This window comes from Haliotis rufescens, unplaced genomic scaffold (genome assembly GCF_023055435.1).
Source record: "Haliotis rufescens isolate VD_foot unplaced genomic scaffold, xgHalRufe1.0.p SCAF_28, whole genome shotgun sequence".
NCBI classification, from domain to species: Eukaryota; Metazoa; Mollusca; class Gastropoda; order Lepetellida; family Haliotidae; genus Haliotis; species Haliotis rufescens.
The window spans coordinates 466,939-484,430 of record NW_025963979.1 but is presented as its reverse complement, the minus strand read 5'-3'; positions in this window follow the sequence as shown (position 1 = coordinate 484,430).

Below are 17,492 nucleotides of genomic sequence, written 5' to 3'. Positions count from 1 at the left end.
GTGTGTGTGTGTGTGTGTGTTTGTGTGTGTGTGTGTGGTATTGTGTGTCTGTGTGTGGTGTGGTGTGGTGTGGTAAGTGTGGTGTGGTGTGGTGTGTGTGTGTGTGTGTGTGTGTGTGTGTGTGGTGTGGTGTGACTCACACCGTGTGTGTGTGTGTGTGATGGTGTGAGTGTGTGATGGTGTGAGTGTGTGGTGGTGTGTGTGTGTGGTGGTGTGTGTCTGTGTGTGTGTGGAGTGAGTGTGGGTGGTGTGTGTGTGTGGTTGTGTGTGCCTGTGTGTGTGTGGTGTGGTGTGGTGTGGTGTGTGTGTGGATTGTGTGTGGTGTGGCGTGACGTTGCGTGGCATGGCGGGGCGGGGCATGGCATGGAGTAAGTGTGTGTGTAGTGTGTGTGTAGTGTGTGTGTGGTGTGGAGTGAGTGTGTGTGGTGGTGTGTGTCTGTGTGTGGTGTGTTGTGGTGTGGTATGGTGTGTGTGTGTGTGTGTGTGGTGTGGTGTGAGTGTGTGGTGGTGTGTGTGTGTGTGGTGGTGTGTGCCTGTGTGTGTGTGTGTGGTGTGGTGTGAGTGTGTGGTGGTTGTGTGTGTCTGTGTGTGTGTGGAGTGAGTGTGGGTGGTGTGTGTGTGTGGTGGTGTGTGGTGTGGTGTGGTGTGGTGTGGTGTGCCTGTGTGTGTGTGTGTGGTGTGGTGTGAGTGTGTGGTGGTGTGTGTGTGTGGTGTTCTGTGTCTGTGTGTGTGTGTGGAGTGAGTGTGGGTGGTGTGTGTGTGTGGTTGTGTGTGCCTGTGTGTGGTGTGGTGTGGTGTGGTGTGGTGTGGTGTGTGTGTGTGGATTGTTTGTGAAGTGGCGTGGCGTGGAGTGTGTGTGTGTGTGTGTGTGTGTGTGTGTGCGTGTGTGTCATGGCATGGAGTGAGTGTGTGTGTAGTGTGTGTGTGTGTGTGTGTCTGTCTGTCTGTCTGTCTGTCTGTCTGAGTGTGTGGTGGTGTGAGTGTGTGGTGGTGTGTGTGTGTGGTGTTGTGTGTCTGTGTGTGTGGAGTGAGTGTGGGTGGTGTGTGTGTGGTGGTGGTGGTGTGTGTGTGTGTGTGTGTGTGTGTGTGTGTGTGTGTGTGTGGTGTTGTGTGTGTGTGTGTGTGTGGTGTGGTGTGGTGTGGTGTGGTGTGGTGTGAGTGTGAGTGTGTGTGTGTGTATGTGGTGTGGTGTGGTGTGGTGTGGTGTGGTGTGAGCAGGGGTCCGGAAACCGTCATATGCGCCGGACATGTCCGATTGGGAATCTCAAATGTCCGTGTGGTGTGGTGTGAGTGTGTGGTGGTGTGTGTGTGTGTGTAGTGTGTGTATGTGTGTGTGTGTGTGGAGTGAGTGTGTGTGGTGTGTGGTGTGGTGTTGTGTGGTGTGAGTGTGTGTGTGGTGTGGTGTGGTGTGGTGTGGTGTGGTGTGGTGTGGTGTGGTGTGGTTCGGTGTGGTGTGGTGTGTGGTGGTGTGAGTGTGTGGTGGTGTGTGCCTCTGTGTGTGTGTGTGTGTGTGTGTTGTGGTGTGTGTGTGTGGTGGTGTGTGTGTGTGGTGTTGTGTCTCTGTGTGTGTGTTGGGTGAGTGTGGGTGGTGTGTGTGTGTGTGTGTGTGTGTGTGTGTGTGTGTGTGTGTGTGTGTGTGTGTGTGTGGTAGTGTGTGCCTGTGTGTGTGTGTGTGTGTTTGATGTTGTCTTTGATGACCGTTTGTTCAGTGCTCGGATCCATTTTCTTCAAGCTGTTTAGGATGGGTTGGAACGAGGGTGCCTCTACAAAATAGCGGGTAAACTCAATGACACAGTTCAACGTGTTTGCCAAATCATTTTTCCACACAGTATGTAGTTTTCTTTCGAGCCATTCCTCCGATTTTCCTTGTTGCCTGTAGTTTTTTTTCTTGAGCTTCATGTCGTGTAGGCTCCTGTCATGCACCCTATTCTATATACGCTGTAAACCCACATTTTGCCACTCGTTGGCCTCGAGGTCATGCCATTTAGATTTAGTATTAACATCACCACCCCCTTTCTGCGTCAATACCATCATCATCGTATCATGCACGTTTTCTCTTAGGCTTAAATTCATTTTCGGGGCACCATGTATTGATATGTTTCTGTAAACCATGCATGTTATCTATCAAGATGCCACAGTCAGCGCAAGCAGTGGCCATGGTGAAAGGTCCCGAGTCCTCACTGGAAGTGGATGCTGTCTCCTCGTCAAGATCGTAAGATGTTTCTCCTACAGAAGATCTTTCTTCCAGTGTGTACTGCTTGGATGGAAGTTCTTGGACCATTTGCTGCTCTGTTGATGGAGAGCTCCCTTTTAACTCCTGCTGTTGTGAACTACACTCAGAGTCATGATGGATGGTTGTCAATATATTGACATGCAATCTGTTCTTCTCACTCGTGTCAGGTTTATGATCTACTGTCAAATGTCCATAAGTCGTTTCAACAGCCTTTTCATAAAGTCATAAATTTACCGATGTCTTCGGGAAAAATTCTTCTACGAAAACATTTCACCTGCTGTCTATCCACGGGTGAATTGAAAAGTGTCACGTTATGGGCATTCAAAGCAATGTCACGTGATTCCTTGCCTCCCGGGAACAGGTTTAGCTATAACTGGAAGATAATGACATTTTTGTGGTGTGAGGTTTGAGTAAACAGGCGGGAAGTCCGCTTGTCATTCTTGACCTCAGATAAAAAATCATCCAACACCATCATGTTCTGGTTACTGGCATCAAAGTACTCGTCATCTTCGAAGGGATGAAGACAATGGTGGCGGCGGTAGCTACGGTGTAGATGATGTCCTACGAGATTCTGATAGTGTTATCTGCCTTATGGGCAGACTATTCACATCTTTCCCGCTGTGAATAAGCCTCTTGTGTCTGAACAGAACATCCTTTCTGGACAATGTTTTACCACATTCCTTGCAAGATACCCTCACAGTCATCATGAGTAAGAATTGTCATCTGTCCTATGAAACAGCTGCAACACTTATTTAATACACACTCCTTCATACAGGCGTTGATGTCTTCAGCTTGCTGATGTGAGTGGTGTGTGTGTATGTGGTGTGTGTGTGTATGTATCTCTCTGTGTCTTGTGTGTATGTGTGTGTGTCTTGTGTAAAAGGTGCCCTTTTACAGTATGGCACGTACCAATCGTTGTTGTGAATGAAGCCTTTAGTGAAACCAAGAGCAACTTCCCTCTTGTCTCTGTCATCAACAGAATAAACAGAAGGGATGCTTCTTGCAAGTTTCATTTACATTCAAGCATTGCTGCTGGTCGGCCATCACTGTAAGAAAACATGAAGACGAATAGGAAAAATCAGAGACGTTCAGTGGATATCTTTACCTTTATCTTTTTTTATCGGGTGACCTATTCACAGGAAGGGGCGTTCCTCCATTGGTAAGGAAAAGAAAAGGCACCAAATCCAAATCAATCAATAAGATAAATGTCAAGACAAAAGCCTCTCGACAGGCTAAACCCAAGCTACAAACAAAAATACTGTCTCAGATGGAAGCTCCAATCAAACGAGTAAAGGCTAGAATAAAGGCTGAACGTAACAGGAAGAACCCAAACCACCACTGGAAGAAATGGAGACAACTCTGATGAACTGCTGTAGTGCTCTCTTGTCGTTGTTATACATCTTCAGTCACACAAAGTGTGGGAACATGACTCTTTTGACACCTCAGCGATTACATATAAACCTCAATGACAACGCCGAGTTACAACCAGAAAACAGGACTTGTTCACATAGTGTAAACATACACCAAGAAATTGCACACCACTGAACCGAAACAGCGTCATCCCACTGACACCAAAAGCTCAACACTAAAGAAACACCTTGTGTTGTATATGAGGAGTGCAGCCAAATATGGACCTCCAGGACAAAAATCCCTCTCTGCCTGATGACACTTGCAATCTTTCACATCAGACTATGACATGTAACTATCCCTGTACTTTGTCCACTTTGTAAATCTGGAAATACACACAGAATTGACATGTATGGGTTCTGTCATCTCTGAAAGATAGTTTTGTACAGTGAATCATACATATGTGATGGTCGATAGGCCATTTGACACAGACACCACGACACACAAACACACACACACACACACACACACACACACACACACGCAGACACCATGCCACTCACTCAGAATACAAAACACGGAGGTGTGTGAATCAACTGACCTGTTCTAGTAGTAGTAGTACTTCCATATATGGAAGTCATTACTATCCCTTGTTCTAGCTTAAAGGGGTCACGTCAGATTTTCTAGTAAAATAGGATGTGTGGTAATAATAATATATCCCCAATAATCCTTCTATACCTAATTATTTTACTTTGAAATAATTTCATATTTATTTAAATAATATTTGAGCTGCATGAATAGGATTAACGTAGAACATAGAAATGTCACACCTCGTATTAACAGACGTGAGGGGAAGGGGTCGGGACCCACTCGGCTCAGTTGAGAGACTATTATAGCTATTGTCATTGGAATGATGCATCTCACACCACTCATTGTCCAGTACGAGGTTGCTTCAACTGTCTTCATCGACATTCCACACGTGTTCGTGTAACAAAGACATATAGTAACACTCCTTATACGGAAGTCATTACTACACTTACCCTTTCTGATCTATAACACCATATATCTACAATTGAATGTTACTTATAGTTTATTCAATATTTATTTGATTGATTGGATGATTGATTCCTACACTTCCTTATTCGGAAGTCATTGGATCAATAGACTGTATTGACAGCATTGTTTATGGATACAATAGAACAATAGACAGCATTGTTCATAGACAATCGACAGCATTGTTCATGGACAATTGACAGCATTGTTCATGGACAATAGACAGACAATTGAAGCACTGCCCGTGGGCAGTGGGATACTTCCACAATATCATCTACTACTGACTGAACTTCTTGCTGTTGAAGTTCTGAAACAATTTCAGCTTCTGACATATCTGACAGTGAAAGTGTCCTGTCACGTACAATGCCACGGCAGGAGTTCAGAGTCCGGTGTGCAGAAAGAGCAACCTTCACATTAGCAAACTGAGTGATTGATAACAAATTGATAGATTGCTGCTTTCTCACACATTCTACCAAAAGAGATCCACTGCGTAATCCTGTCACGTTTTTAACCTCCCCACAATAGCCATTGGTTCATGATCTGCAGCTTCGATCACAAGGAATCGAGCCCAGGAATCAACATGTGTATCATTCTCATCAGACGAACTTGTATCTAAATTTCTTTGTTTAGAATCGGAATGATTTTGAGCCATTTTGAAAATGATTCAGCAGCCCTGCTAACCACCCACCATGGAGTGTCAACAAGGACAGTGTTAAACTGCATCGGGTCTCCAGGATGCAAACACCAGGGATACAGGGCTATTATACGCCAGCGAATATGACACAAATAGCAATATTTGTATACCAAATTAAATGCCAGGCTGGTTCTGCCCATGACAAGAAAATGGATACATATTGAATTTGGAGGTCCACAATACCAGATTGGCCCATGAGCCGCCGCCTTCTGGCATAGGGCTCTAGGCAAAATCTATATTAATACATTTTCATAAATAACATTCAATTCCAGCATTCACAAAATGCAAAATAATTTTGACATGAATGTTTTCCATACACAGGGCATGGCGTGACCAGGCGATTGATAGAATCGGGCCCATTCTACCACCCATCTAGGTGAAGTTAGGGTCAAAGTGGTGTGTTGGGCAAAAGGAACACTGTTCCTGGCTCCAGTGCCCTCAACCACCAGACTCCCGTCCTCCGCCGACACAGGGGGCGCAACCCACGGCAAATGGGTTGCCCAATTTAGTCGCCTCATACGACCAGCAATGGGGCGCTGTGGACATATTCTACCCCGGTTCCACACGGGGGAAGAGCTATTAGCGTTACCCAGCACCCAGAATGTATGAGCGGCAAATGGTGTCGTGTGTGGTGGTGTGTGCCTGTGTGTGTGTGTGGTGTGGTGTGAGTGTGTGGTGGTGTGAGTGTGTGGTGGTGTGTGTGTGTGGTGGTGTGTGCCTGTGTGTGTGTGCCTGTGTGTGTGTGTGTGTGTCGTGGTGTGAGTGTGTGGTGGTGTGAGTGTGTGGTGGTGTGTGTGTGTGGTGTTAAGTGTCTGTGTGTGTGTGGGGTGAGTGTTGGTGGTGTGTGTGTGGTGGTGTGTGCCTGTGTGTGGTGTGGTGTGAGTGTGTGGTGGTGTGTGTGTGTGGTGGTGTGTGCCTGTGTGTGTGTGTTGTGGTGTGAGTGTGTGGTGTTGTGTTTCTGTGTGTGTGTGTGTAGTGAGTGTGGGTGGTGTGTGTGTGTGGTGGTGTGTGCCTGTGTGTGGTGTGGTGTGGTGTGTGTGTGGATTGTGTGTGGTGTGGCGTGGCGTGGCGTTGCGTGGAGTAAGTGTGGTGTGGTGTGGTGTGGTGTGGTGTGTGTGTGGATTGTGTGTGGATTGTGTGTGGTGTGGCGTGGCGTGGAGTGAGTGTGTGTGTAGTGTGTGTGTGTGTGTGGTGGCATGGCATGGAGTGTGTGTGTGTGTGTGTGTGTGTGTGTGTGTGTGTGTGTGCATAAACCTGTCACGTTTTTAACCTCCCCACAATAGCCATGAACAGCTTTGCATATAGCGAAGGGGTTCAATTTCATTGGTTCATGATCTGCAGCTTCGATCACAAGGAATCGAGCCCAGGAATCAACATGTGTATCATTCTCATCAGACGAACTTGTATCTAAATGTCTTCGTTTAGAATCGGAATGATTTTGAGCCATGGTGAAAGAAAATGATTCAGCAGCCCTGCTAACCACCCACCATGGAGTGTCAACAAGGACAGTGTTAAACTGCATCGGGTCTCCAGGATGCAAACACCAGGGCCTAGATTTTCGAAACGATCTTAGCTAAGATAAATCTTAACAACTTACGTTCAAAGATAAGACATCTTAAGGTTAAGATAAGATAGATTTTCGAAACTATCGTAAACCTGTCGCAGATCGTTCAGAGCTACGATACTTATCGTAACTCTGACAGAGAACTCATTTGTGTTAGAGATCGAAAAAGCAGGTGTTTCCCAATGACGTCACGGGGATTTCCCAGCTGCTGACAATAACAACAACATAGATAAATGACACGGAATTCATGATCACATTGTCATGTCACATTGTTTAACACGCACATATTTGAGTGAAATTCTGTACAATCCTACATATGTCCTACATGTAGACGTGTTATCCTTATGATAAAAGATGCCATGACTAACCGAACACAAAAAGCATTCGTGTGCCATGCAATAGCATTTTTCAAAGCCAAAAAATGTTATAATCAATAAGTATAGTCTTACCACACTTTAGTTATTAGAATAGAAATAATGTGCCAAAAGATACTTCACTATTTTCCCTTCAAATGGTCCTCTCGTGACCGTGCAGAACTTTATGATATAAACACATCGCGTACAAAGTCAAGGACGAAAGTAAGGGTTATTCTGAATGACAACGACGAGACCTTTGATCGAACAGCATATGCGTTCAGTATTTAACATGCGTGTTCAAGTCTGATGTTAAGTGATGTATACTGTATATGTTTGTGTTTATGTCAAAAGTCAAGTTTATAGTAGTGTAAACACCAACATTATACGTGGAAACACTCAAAACAAAAATTGTTCAGGAAGCAGCGCACCCACAAGCAAGATTTTATGACAATCTAAGCTTGTTAAGTTTGTTTTGTTATTTATGTATCCAATATATTTCACGAATTAACCAAGGACTTAAATACAATATAAAGCTATAAGTATTCAGATGATGAAATTATTTTTTATCTATCTAGATCCATAATTCTTTCAAAATTTAAAAGTGACACTAATTTTCGTTCGCAAAGAGAGATAATTTTGGAATTGCCAAGTTATGTTGTCTCATGGAACACGCCACAAGTTAATGTAAACATACATAAAATGTAGTCATTTTCTATCCTTTTAAATTAAGTAGAGTTAATAAACTGATTTGTCTGATTTCATTTAAATCTGACTAAGGAGCGAAATACTTTGTAATGTGTCAAATCTATTCCAGAACGGAGTTCAATGATGTTTGGCTTGTCTGACAGCATTGCTGAGGATCGTTTACTAGTATTTGTCTGTTGACCCTAAACGTGACAACGATTTTATTGTTTGAATGGTCTCAAGTATATATATATATATTTTAAACATAAAACAGGAAGATGTAGACTTAAATATTAAAAACATCAAAATATTTTAAAACCGGTTTATTGAATGCAAAGATTATTGTGTTGAAAATGTGTATTTTATGTTGATCAGTAAATTTCATTCAGTAAACTTTGTTTCTACGAACATATATTTGAAAGTGAATTTTGGACAATGTGCAATCTATGCTACATTTTGACGAGAACCAGAACGAGCATGGGAACCCATTTTTTATTTGATTTGTCGATACAAAAATCTGTGCTTAACTTTTGCTGTCAAAATTTCAGTAAATTGTTATATTTATAATGGAATACATCTATATGCCGTTAATCACCTGTTTTTAAAGAATGCAATTGTTAAACAGACAGTTTTTAATCACTTTTTATCAAATATTTGTCTTTCAAGAGGATATAGATAACGTAGGTATTGAATTTAAACGAAACAAATTACAATTACTTTTGCAAGAGAAATATTAGATATTGTATACAAATATTTGATCACATGTATTTCCTTGTTAAGTCAATAAATACTACACTGTATAGTTAAAATTCAAAAATTTAAAACCACCCGTCCCACACGATTTTAGATGTAAAAACTTATGCGAAACCTTTATGGTTGTTTTTACACATATAGATTGATATAATTTTATAAAATGCGAAAATAAAGACTAAAGCATTGACACAAATGCGACTCAGAAAATATAACAGCGGAACTCTGCGCTTTATGAAAACTGTACCATTGAGCAAGGTGTCCCGGGCGAATACAAAGGGAAACCACTCTCAACTAGAGTTTGAACTAAGATTAGCTCCCCCCTAAACTATCAATAAGGTCACGGTCATTACTGTAGCCTGTCGACACCTTCCGTTTTTATCCTTCCCAAATTATTGAAAAGGTATGTTGTTTCACACTTCTTCAGCATGGACTCGGATAGAAAAATAATGGAAGCTATCGACTCCACAGTTATGTGTATCGCTGAAATCTAATTTGATATTTAAAGAACATTTTTGACGTGAAATCCTTGATGCGTTCTTCGTGTTTTCAAAGTGTCAATTTGAATCACTCAGTTTTACAAAATGAAATGTCAATGTTTGAACGTAAAGCAGACTAATTGTTTGGCAAAATATCTATAAAAAAAATGCCGCCATCTTGGATGAAGATAAAATAAACTTACGACAGGTATAGGGCTATCTTAGATTTACGACAAACCTAAGATATCTTAGAGGCGATTGCGCTACGATAGTTTCGAAAATATGCTACGATAGCCTACGATTTCCTTAAGACAAATTTACGATAATTTTAGGGCTACGATAGTTTCGAAAATCTAGGCCCAGGGATACAGGGCTATTATACGCCAGCGAATATGACACAAATAGCAATATTTGTATACCAGATTAAATGCCAGGCTGGTTCTGCCCATGACAAGAAAATGGATACATATTGAATTTGGAGGTCCACAATACCAGATTGGCCCATGAGCCTCCGCCTTCTGGCATAGGGCTCTAGGCAAAATCTATATTATAACATTTTCATAAATAACATTCAATTCCAGCATTCACAAAATGCAAAATAATTTTGACATGAATGTTTTCCAAACACAGGGGATGGCGTGACCAGGCGATTGATAGAATCGGGCCCATTCTACCACCCATCTAGGTGAAGTTAGGGTCAAAGTGGTGTGTTGGGCAAAAGGAACACTGTTCCTGGCTCCAGTGCCCTCAAGCAACAGACTCCCGTCCTCCGCCGACACAGGGGCGCAACCCACGGCAAATGGGTTGCCCAATTTAGTCGCCTCATACGACCAGCAATGGGGCGCTGTGGACATATTCTACCCCGGTTCCACACGGGGGAAGAGCTATTAGCGTTACCCAGCACTCACTACGTGGAGGTTGCTCTTCACGAGTGCCTCCGGGTTTGAGATTTAGGATAGTTGGTTGTGTCCATTATCCGTTATAGAGGTTTTACATGGAGAGAAAGTAAAGAGAGTTAGCATGTTCAAAATAATATATCATATTTAAAAATTCATATTTAATCATTGTGTATGTAATAATTAGAAAAATAAAACAAATATGGTAACTATGATGTAAAAATCAGTACATAATTATTACATAATTATTACAGAATGTATGAGCGGCAAATTACACTATGTATATCATGGATCAATAATAAGTTCCTATTTTTGATACAATCATTAGATACATCATATATATACATATATGTGCATGAGCATATAACAATTGCATTGATTAATTACACTAATGAGGTATACAAAAAGTAAAGTGTTAGAACATATGTAAATCCTTTTTTGAATAATTTGTTAGTTTTCGTAACTTTGTGGTTTGCCTTTTCTTTGTATTGGTTCATCAAAGTTAGGTTTTCTTTATTTCAATTCAGTTTTTTTCGCTTCGGTTAGTTTCGGTTCAATTTGGTACAGTTCTCTTTGGTTCAGTTAATTCAGTTCATTTCAATTCGCAATACGGTTCACTTCAGTTTGGCTCGTTTCAGTACTGGGTGAGTGAGTGAGTCATTTTTGCTTAACGCTGCATCAGCAATCTTGCAGCTATTCGCAGCGAGAAAATGTCTAATCTGACCATATTAAATCAAACATGATAAAAGTGATGCTGAAAATCACTAAAACCTCAGTCAATATCACATTCAAGGGTAAAAACTGATTGTTCAGATAAGAATCTATATTTTATCATACAGTTTGATTTCTTTTATATATGCTAAAATCAAGTGATTAGAAACTGTGTTAAAAAATTCAGATAAGGTATGAACATTATCATAAAAGCGTTGTCTGATGAGTGAAAAATCAACACAATCAAGCAAAATGTGCTTGATAGTAATTGGACTATTGAGGACCCTGAGACAGGGGATACAAAAGGTGGATCTTCACCCTTCAATAAAATGAATGAACGCTGTAAAACAACTTCATGATGATGATATAAACCAGAACATGCGTGACCTCCAATCAGTGGTTTGATAGCATGAAGTTTGTTCAGAGTCTTGGTATTCCAAGTTTTTTGCCAGTGATCCTTCACATATTGTCTGATGGAAGGTTTTAGATCAGAATATGGGAGGTTTGTGTTTGAAGTTGGTTTATTAAGAGTGGCTTTTGCCAAATAATCTGCTTTACAGTTGCCACTGATGCCAACATGACTGGGCAGCCAACAAAAAATTATATCTTTTCTAGCTACGGATAAACTGATGACACCTTAAAATTTCAGCTAAAAATGGATGATCCACTTTTCAGTTTTTGATTGCCTGTAGACAGGACAAACTATCCGAAAATATGATAAAACTGGTTTTAGTAGACTTTTCAATATGTTGCAAAGCTAAAAGTATAGCCTGAGCTTTTGCTGTAAAAATCGAGCTTAGTAGTATAGGTAATGATGGTTCTGGCTCACCTCCACCAGAGCCAGATTTATATACCTATACCACCACTACAGGGGGATTTTTTTATGTCAAAATGATGATGCGCATCAATGATCGTCATGATTCGTATTAAAAGAAACATCAATATTAATTAATAATGGATAAAATTTACTATAGCCCATGAGGATATTGTAAAGGTATAGGAGCAATACAAAAATTAGCCACTGCGGCTAAGGTTTCTAAAGATGTGGCCAAGGATTGGTTAAAGAAACAAGCGATGTGGCAAATATACTTACCGGCACCGCGTTATATACCAAGGAGGAAGTTTGATATTTTTACAACGAATGAAGTTCATCAGGCTGACCTCTTGTTTCTTCCCCATGATAAGGTAAGACGCAAAACGTATAAATACGCTTTAACCGTAGTGTATGTGGCTAGTCGATACAAAGAGGCTGAGCCATTAACCTCGAAAGATTCAACAGAAGTAGCTAATGCACTGAGCCGCATATATAAACACGGACCACTAAAATGGACCAAGCTATTTCAAGTAGATCCTGGTTGCGAGTTTATGGGATCAGTTACTAAACTGTTAACAAAGCACGATGTCGAAATCAGGCGTGGTGAAAAAGAGGCCCATCGTAGTCAAGCTATCGTTGAAAGATTTAACCGGACATTAGGGGACCGTTTGTTTGGCTATCAGTATGGGATCGAAGTGAAATCAGAACAATTGAGATCAACCGAATGGGTGACACGATTATCAGCTGTTGTAGCAGCGCTGAATAATGAAGTAACGAGATTAATCGGGAAGAAACCATCCGATGCGATAAAAAAGAAATCTGTCACTTCCGAATCTTCAGCACCGAGGAGAGGCAAAGAACAAAAACTTCCGGATAGAGTAAGTGTAAGATATTTATACCAGCCCGGTGAACTTGAAGGAGGCCTATGTCTCGCAACCCATCTCCGCAAAAGGGGTCCCAGCACATTCATCCTTCATCTTACCTAACACCTTTTTATTTACTACACTGTGCAGTGGATTATCTTTTAGGTAATCGCTCGTGTCGTACATATCTATTTTTTCTGCCATATCTTTATACACATCCTCGGTTTGTATTTCCATCAACAAAGAATCTGTGTTGGTATATAACACCTCGCATCTATCACCGTATTGCTTCTTAAGTTCGTTGTAATAAAAGCCATACATTAAGTGTTTTGACAAGTCACGAATACTCATACCGACGTACACTGGTCTGTTGAATTTTATATTACTCTTCTGCATATGCAATGCAGCTTAATCGTTATCAAATATCTTGCTTCTGTTAAAAGCCGGACTGGCTATAAGTTTCCTGAGTCTTTCTTTCTCATTAGATCTGACTAATTTAACATCAACACGCTTCCTTAGATTCTCCATAGTTTTACCAAATACTGAGTTATTCATGAGCTTATATAGGTTCTTTTCAAAATCGCTGGTAGCTATCTTTCTTAAATCTGTGTTCAACCTTATATAGGGCTCCATCCAAGGGCTTTGATCAAAATTTAGAACTCTGTGTATTTTCTTTAGTTTCATACCTAAAGATAGATATAACTGGAGATTTCTGTAGTGAACTATATATTTTGTCTTATCCATCAAATTTGGTACGAGTTTTTCTATGTTAGCTAACCTTGTATTACCCATCAAGGAGTGTTGATATTCCGACATCCAATCTTTATTCACCATTAATCTTTCGGGAGCTAGTGGATAACTGTTATGATCTTTATGTAACAAATTTGGATATTCCAAGTCAACTTCTAGTATGTACCCTTTATTGGAATCTGAGGAGATATCATTCACATCGATATCATCGACCCACTCAAAACCACCTGTGGGTAAAGGTTGACTCATAGCCCATCCATACAAATTATTGGCGTTGAGATATGAAATGTGCGTGTCGGGTTCACTCGGATCATATCCTTCCACTTATTTATTATTAGCCTTAGAATACCTTTTCGCTACCATCGATATACCACCTCTTATTCCTTTCTAAATAAACAAGTGCATATTGTAATCGGTGAGTAGTTTTAGTTCTACACCGGTCTTCTTCAACAATGCATCCCACGATAGCCTGGGACTGGAATAGTACCATGCTGGGTCCAAGCCATATTGTTTTAAACATGTCTTTCTAAATATCCCTAATATATCAGCGAGGTTACAGTATATAGGTTTTTAAGTACAGATCGTGATAATCGCCTAAATTCTTACAACCTAATTTATCCTACACCGTCAGAGCGTGTTCATAATCGGCATCGGTTATTTTAGATTCTGTTAAGTTACTATAGAATGATTCAAGGGGTGGTAATTTAGTTTCGTCGAATCTAGACCAATCATCCATATAATCGTAAGGATATACACCTTTTCTCAGCAACAAATGACGAGTTAACCGATTAGTATATTTGTTATTGCAAAGTCATCGGGATTGTTCGCATTAGCTAAATTGTCCAGGGAAGATAACAGAAACTGTACGAAGTCTACGAATCTAAGCCCATTACTTTGCTTTATTCTAGATTTCCCATCCTTGTCCCTATAATGTATAGTTTTAGTCAGTGAGAATGATATATATTTTTTCATATTGTTAGGAATACACATTAAACCGCTGTAGGTGTTTGAGATAGTTTGCATGATGAGATGTTAATCATATCCTCTAAGGTTATGAAAATCTACGGGGATGGGTATTGTTTGAGAATTCATTTTTAGTTTCAACTTACACTTGTTATGCGCGGCTCCCCGCTAATTACCCAAGATGTGGCAATGATCTCCCCATTCAGGGGTTTATTACAAACATGACAACTCCTTGACTTCTTATAGGCCCTCCAATCATCCCTCGTCATACACATGGGTTTCTTACGCGATAAATTTTCCCTCATTGTTCTCTCTTTGTTTTGTAGATATTCAAGGAACTTTCCCGCTGCATCAGGACCTCTGTAAATCACGGGTGGGTTTGTTTTCCCATCATACCTTACAACTATATATCCAAACCCACAAGGAATATGTTCTTGAGTTTTGTACGTAAACTACTATCAGTATTGTGTTCAGTATTTTCTAAAGGTTTGATTAGCGCTTCGAAGTCAGCGTAAATTACGTACGGTACTGGCATTTGATTACAATAATTTTCAAATTTTAATATATTTTTTCCCTCTTTAGGCATATCGATCCTGATAGCATTCTGTCCAACACCTCTGCAGTCTTCTTTATGTGCTTCTAATAGATCTTGTCTGCTGTACCCATGCAGTCATCTTTCACAGAAATATTTCTTTCTAGCATGTTTTGTTTGATCATATAATAGCCTGTTTAAACTCTTTATCCACGTATAATGATATTTACCATCTTTTTTTTATCAGAAATGAATTGATTCCGGGAATATGTTCCGGATTGGGGCTTATCCTGTGTACAACAATTCCTTTAGAGGAACGTCCGAAAACATTTATAGCTAAGTTATTTTGCTTTTCCGCCTTATCAGTTTGGGAGATTGGTGTAGGTTTGTCTATACCATCGATATTTAGTCCATCATTTTGGGGATAGCTAGAAGGTCTATCCGGATTTTTGTCTAGGGGGGAACAATGCAGATCTTATCATCATTCTGAAACAGTAATCGCCTTTATTTTTTACATTAATTATGGCTTTTTTCTTTTTATAATATTGGGGTAAATCTATATAAGATCCACCTTTGAAAGGCATATAATTTGCTATATCTAAATAAAAACTATTTATTTTATCCACAACCCAACCCGAACCTCTATTAGTCCAACGTTCTAAAGATTCTTGTATCCTCTGAATTGATGTATCTAATGATGTGCTTATAGTATCGGATTCGGTTATATCTTCTTGATTGCTCCAGAAATAAGGTTCCATATATTCAGTGCTATCGTCTGCGTTACTTTTACTCAATGACATTTTAACTGTCAGCTGAGTATTTTATACTATTTAAATCATCTAACTCCTCGTTAATTTTGCTCGATACGATGGGCTTAACATTATTAACATCCATGTTAGAATTAATATCCACCTTCCAACCTCTTAGATATTTACCAACGCCAGCTGTGGGTACAAATTTTAACTCATTATTATCAACAACAGTGGGTTTATTTTTATCAACATCGACTGATTTATTATTATCTAGTAAAGCGATCAATTCAGCTTTTCTCATTTGAGAATAACCTCTCAGCCCTCTGTTTTTTTCTTGAGCTTTGAGTTCTCTAACAGTCTGGGGTTTGTTGTATTCCAAACCGAGCAAATCGATCAATTCAGCTTTTCTCATTCGAGAATATCCATGTAGACCACATTGTTTTGCCAAAGCCTTCAACTCTCTGACAAAAACCATTGTGATTTAATGGTATATACAAAATGATTCAAATGTCTAAATGGTTGTTTTTCATAAATAAACACGTATTCTCCCCAACCTATTCCTCTCATTGATGTAATCTCTCTTCCTAGCGTAAATAATCTGCTTCCTGACCTTATTAGCACTGTGACTCTTACATAAACAGCAACTACCTTTGACCCCAATCCCACATACAGAACAAACGTCATTTTTAAAACCCTGTCTGATGGAATAAGAGTGGGTTCCACAGTAAACACCGACAGATGGCTTCTGACTTTGAATCGATTTCCCCATGAGTGTATATCTGCACAGATTCATGGTTATACATCTATCATATCATTTGTCTAAAAGGTAAATCACATCTCCACTGGTGAGTCATAGCTGTCATCGCTATTTATAGATTAGCAGTTAGGGTTATTTATAGATTAGCAGTCAGGGTTATTTATAGATTAGCAGTGAGGGTGACATAGTGTGTTTACAGGTCATAGTGGTTGATAAGACTCACCCTGACTAGGTCATGGTTTATGTGTAGTTATTGTATAACTGAAAATTACAATGACTGATAACCAAAACATTATAAATGCTAACTCTCTGTTTTTTTGTTCCTCTGATGGTGTATAAAACTGACTTATTGTTGGTCTCTGTATTTGGTCAAGTTTCTTTCCATAAACAAGGAAGAATTCGTGCATGGCAGATTCAACATCCTTAAACGTTTGAATTGAATGTCCTTGCTTACGTAGTTCTTTATTAATAAAATCTAATCTTAATATCCTATTTCTGGTCCATTGTGACTGGGCTGCTTTGAGTTGTTCAAATGCTTTATTATGTCGTTTATGCTCCTCTTCAACTTCTTTAGCGTTTGATTCCCTCAGAGTAGAAAATAAATAATTACTCCCCGAAAAAGCTAGAGCATTAACAATAGCTCCACCAACCATCATCGCAATTGTTGCCATGTTCAATAATATAAAATATTCAAATGTTTAATTACTTCATTATGTCTTCTGGGAAAAGCCCTTGTTTGATGAGCATATCTTTTGTAGCCATTGCTAATCCAATATCAAGAATCATCATACCGATATCATAACCATTAAAATCTAGCTTGGGTGGTGTGGCTTTAGTAATCATTTTAGCTATACGGACATAGCCAATGGCCAAGCCGCTGACCACCGCTGAATGATACATTGCGTTTACCAACATTTTACCATCTGTAACTGGAGTAGTCATGCTTTTTATAACATTATATGGGGGCTAACCTCTAATTGAACTTGTTGTTGTTGTGTAATCGGGGGTGACGTTTTCTCTTCTCCGGTCTTATAAAATAACCATACCACCGCTATAGTGTCGTAACTGCTTTCGGGCGTCCAGAGCGACCCTAATACAGTTACTAAATGTATTGCCGTTCCTGGTCCTTGAGGTCAATTACGCCATGACATTGCCACTCGCCTTGACCGCCGTGGCTCGGCTCCGTCAAGGAGTGATTGGTCTAACGACACTTACTCCAAGTTGTCTCTATCAGCATTCACACACGCATAATAAAGAAACGCAACACCAGTTTTATACTCACATAGTTTTACTT